Source organism: Pseudophryne corroboree, chromosome 2, assembly GCF_028390025.1.
Source record: "Pseudophryne corroboree isolate aPseCor3 chromosome 2, aPseCor3.hap2, whole genome shotgun sequence".
NCBI lineage: Eukaryota > Metazoa > Chordata > Amphibia > Anura > Myobatrachidae > Pseudophryne > Pseudophryne corroboree.
Genome location: NC_086445.1, coordinates 947,328,254 through 947,333,478, shown reverse-complemented (window position 1 = coordinate 947,333,478; position 5,225 = coordinate 947,328,254). Strand labels below are relative to the sequence as shown.

The following is a 5,225-nucleotide window of genomic DNA, read 5'->3' as shown; positions in this document are numbered from 1 at the left end:
ACTCAGTAAAAATCAAATTAAACTGCCATGGTGGTGCAGGGTCCTGGAAATTGATACAGACACTCACTTTTGCAAAAGAAAAGAAAAAAGACCAGCACTCACGTTTTGATGATGAAAAGAAAAAAAGGGGTTTATTCCTTACAGAAAAAACATCTGGACATGATCCTAGTACTACAGCCCCACAGCATCACCTGAGGGACAAGATATGTCACTTGGTACAACACCCAGTATTCCCATGCCGTCTCCAGGCATGGTACTGACTGGGCCCAACACTGCTTAATTGCCAAGATCAGACGGGATCGGATGGATTCCAGTGTGGTATGATTGTATCAATGTCAAAGGTGCCCATACGCTAGTGTCCCAATAAACCGTTGTCACCCGTCAACACATGAAAGCAACTCATCACAGTCACAAAGAGATAAATTGTTAACCTCGAAAATAAAAAAAGCAGTAAGGGAGAGACATATGGGACAGTAGAACGACAAACAGAACAGGCGGAGAAGGCCTCAATTGGGGGACACAGCGCCTCACTTGATACAACTATTCCCACACCGTCTCCAAGTGTGGTACTGACTAGGCCCAACACTGCTTAATTACCAAGATCAGACGGGATCGGATGGATTCCAGTGTGGTGTGGTGTGGTTGTATCAATCTCAGACGTGTCCATAAACCATTGTCCCAATGTGTCCTTGTCACCAGTCATATCCTAGCAAAAACTTCAAAACAGTACGTATATACTCCTGAGCCAGATACAGAAAATAGACCTGTAAACGCTGCAAGGGCAAACCAGTACAGGATGATTAAACAATTTATGCAAAAAGTGTACCAAAAACCAAAACTGTTCTTACTCAGAAAAGGATGCCCATTAGAATGCATACCTTGGTGTGTGCCCTGTACAACAGCCAGTGGTAGTGACGCTGACGTTCTAATATAAATAGATATGCTATTACCAAGAAAAAAAACCACAAAAAAAACATGTTTTAATTTTTTTTTATTAGTTTCACCCACCAAAGTGTGGCGGATTGAAAATGACGAATTTACTGTCTAAAAGCACTGTTGTCGAATTTTCAAACTTCAATTGAATATACTTTGGTCGAATTGCAGCACTTGTATCATTGCAGAAAAGTCGAATTTGACAAAAGTCGAATTTCAAAAAGTCGAATTTTGATAGTCCGTTTTTTTGACGGAAAGTACTGAATTGCATTGTCGATTTTTTTTTTTTGGCGAAAAAGTCCCGAAATTCGACAATTTCGGGAATTCGACCGCAATTGCATATACCCCATAGTGTTTTTCAGAAATAAGATACTGAAAGATATACTGTACTATACCTTCACGCCATTAATTCTAGAAATGAAATGGACTGCTTTCAGTAAACTGTGAAGCAGCTATTAGAGGCTTTGTGTCCCATGATATTACACTGAGATAGTGATACATGACAGTTTATCAGATCACTGAATCAGGATCACCGTCTTAAGTACCAGCTCCCTACCACGGTGCCGTATAGCGCAAGGGATATTACAACACAGGAACATCATTTGCAGGCTAATTTTTTGGTAGTGGGAAAAAAAAACATGTGTGAAACAGAATGAAATTTTAGCACTTCATTGGGCTTGGCAAGAGCAGAATTGCGAGCAGCATGAGAATGAGATGTGACTTTGGGAAATGGCTGTGAGTTAAACAGTCTGTAAAGAGAATCCTGAAAATAGTAATAGACAGACACATTTTGCGGTGCTTAGATTAGGAGACATTTTCCATTAGTGTATTATGGGCACAGCGGGGGGGAAACTTCACAAAATACGGATATCAGAAATATGGGCCATGATCATGGCAATTCCCTTGGCTTAAAAACTCAACAGAAGTTAGTGACCCGGGAAAATGACAGTCTGCGCAGAGGAAATCTAAGACATATTGTTTGTAGTAATCTCATCCTATGGGGTTTTCGTCAGTGCAGTTTAACGCTGATGTAATGATTCAGTTTAATGAACTGATATATATATATATATATATATATATAAAATAGAGAGATGCTTCGTACTGTTTTCTAATTTAACACATATTTTGCCAGCCCACATTTACCAATTGTATTATGTGTTGGCTACATAGATAATTACATCTATAATAACTTTTTTTTTTTTTTTTTAGAATGATAAGTACTGTTGCACATTACAATAAATACCTTGATTTATAAAAGAGGCATTGATAGCAAAAGAACAGTACATTTTGTTCCAGGATTTTTCACATAATTGCTTTTAGCCATTTGGGTAAAAGTAAGACATATGAAATATGAGTGCTTCACTTCAGGTGCAGCAGAGTTATATGGAATAGCATACAGTATTTAATTGGCAAGATATCCCAATTTGAAGCAAAGCATGTTTGTCCTGATTGGAGGGGGGGATTTGAAGTACTGTATGTTGGGTGCTTTGAGTCACTGATGCACATTGCCATTTAAAGCTATTTTATGGGATAGGGTTGTGGATCCCCCTTATAGTGTGTACCGCTGCAAAGCTAAGTTGGCCCTAGGGCATTGTTGGGAGTATGGTATATAGATAAAGTTTGATTTGTTTAGATTTTTTTTTCTCAAAACTGTTCTGCGTAATATTTTTCTTGTTTGACATTGAATGCTGTGAGGTCAATGAATGGGGAGGAACAGATAAAAAAATCTATATCAATGCAATATTGCACCTCCCTGCAGCCCAGGTGATCTGGGGGTGGACTGCCCAGTCACGTCCCACCCAGCCCAGCTGCCCCCCACTTTCACCTGGGTGGTTCTGGGCAGACATGCCCTATGCTGGGCCCCCGGTCCAGGATAGCGTAGGCGCTGGAGATACTGCCACTGCTGCTGGCTGGGAGGCTGGAGGAGGAAGAAGAAGAGGAAAGAGCACTGTCCGCTGCCGCATACACTCCAGCTCTGGGCTTCCCGCCACCTCCGGCTCTGCTGCTGCTGTAGTGACCCGCAACAGCGCCAAAATTAGTAACCGCCCGGTCTCGCCGCCGCTTCCCCCTGTCGTGTATGTGTGATTGGACAGCGGATCCAGCACTGGTTCTGCTGTCCAATCACATCTACCTCACTGACAGGGGCGTGTTTTGATGTGGCCAGAAATCAGGCACTTGTATAAGTACCGCACTCCCTTATATTTTAATGAGCTTTTACAGTTCAGTGCTTGGCTCCGCCCCCCACTTTATCCCGTTCCCATTGTCAACGGGAGGTGCTGCCGTCGGTGCCTCCTAAACCATCAAAGGGGTACATTTACTAAGCAGTGATAAGAGCGGAGAAGTGAGCCAGCGGAGAAGTAGCCCCATCAACCAATCAGCACTGAAGTAACATCTATAATTTGCATACTATAAAATGATAGAGAGCTGCTGATTGGTTGATGGGGAAATATCTCCACTGACTCACTTCTCCGCTCTTATCACTGCTTAGTAAATGTACCCCTTAAAGTATTGAATTGATTAGCATAATATAAAGAAGTTACTTGACACAGAATATGTGTCATAAGTATCTTCTGTGTATTATTTTTATTCATTCATGACAGGGGAGGCACTGCCACCCCAGACAGCACATCACTGGTGTAGATTCTAGATTGTTCAGGTGGCTAAGGACCAAAACTGACAGTTCATGGCAACTACACTGTATCCTGCGGTTGCCAATGACAACCTCAGGCATCAGATCTGCGCATATGCTTCTTCAGAATCAGCAGTGGAGAACAAAAGCCTGCAATGGGCATCCTTCTGCTCAAGTGAAAATAAAAGAAAAAATACTACTTCACCAGCGCCTGCCCCGTTTGTAATGGAGCAAATCCACCTCTTACTTTCCGTTGATTTCTCCTAATTAGGAGCACTCATATCAATGGGTGACCAGAAAAAGAGGAGAATGCAAAGAATAGTGTAATACCATAAAAACAAGTATTTAATGTCATCAACTTTCTAAAAAAAACACAATATTATAATTCCAATATGGGAGATGCTGGTATATTGACACAACATGTGTCACAATGGACAAAAGACATTCACAGAAATGAATCCACCCTCATGAGAAAAACAGAAGCAATGGCTGATTACCGATTCCTGGTGAACTGATTTGCGTCAGTTCTAAAGCGCATGTGAATCCAGGTAATTCCTCCCAGCTGCAGCAAGGGGATCTCCCGGTCTCAGTTTTATCCAGGCGTAGGCTCAGTCCATAGACATCAGTGTCAGCATGTAGGGGGTAAACAGGCAAGGTACCCACGCGTTCCGACCCGCCTCGGGTCTTTCTCAAGGTCTGCTGCCAAAATGGAATGTCTCACTGGCTCCAATGGCCCCAATTATATCCCTCCCCTCCGAATCCTATTGGTCCCAGCACGGCTGATCCCTATACATTAATCACCTATATGTCCGTGATCTTTGCGTGCTGAGACCAAGTCCTCCTCTGTGCGTACCGCTGCCATGGTAACTCCAATCGTCACGTCAGTATATTCAATTGAAGTTTGAAAATTCGACAACAGTGCTTTTAGACAGTAAATTCGTCATTTTCAATCCGCCACACTTTGGTGGGTGAAACTAATAAAAAAAAATTAAAACATGTTTTTTTTGTGGTTTTTTTTCTTGGTAATAGCATATCTATTTATATTAGAACGTCAGCGTCACTACCACTGGCTGTTGTACAGGGCACACACCAAGGTATGCATTCTAATGGGCATCCTTTTCTGAGTAAGAACAGTTTTGGTTTTTGGTACACTTTTTGCATAAATTGTTTAATCATCCTGTACTGGTTTGCCCTTGCAGCGTTTACAGGTCTATTTTCTGTATCTGGCTCAGGAGTATATACGTACTGTTTTGAAGTTTTTGCTAGGATATGACTGGTGACAAGGACACATTGGGACAATGGTTTATGGACACGTCTGAGATTGATACAACCACACCACACCACACTGGAATCCATCCGATCCCGTCTGATCTTGGTAATTAAGCAGTGTTGGGCCTAGTCAGTACCACACTTGGAGACGGTGTGGGAATACTGGGTGTTGTATCAAGTGAGGCGCTGTGTCCCCCAATTGAGGCCTTCTCCGCCTGTTCTGTTTGTCACGTGACCGCGGTCACATGATCGTTGGCTTCCGTCATCACGCTCCAGTACGGACGCAGGATGTCTGTTCTCGTGACGTGCAGCCGCTGTCAACGTAGTCTCCCTCCCATTCCATTGGAAGGTGGTGTTCAATACATTATGCAGACACGGCCCATTCACTGGAGCA

General features: G+C 42.7%; 2 pseudogenes; one reads left to right on the top strand and one right to left on the bottom strand.

Moving 5' to 3' along the window:
* Positions 1-212: 212 nt before the first annotated feature.
* LOC135051880 (5S ribosomal RNA) lies at positions 213-332 on the bottom strand (annotated as a pseudogene).
* Positions 333-4,884: 4,552 nt separating this feature from the next.
* Positions 4,885-5,009, top strand: LOC135052634 (5S ribosomal RNA; annotated as a pseudogene).
* Positions 5,010-5,225: the final 216 nt, after the last annotated feature.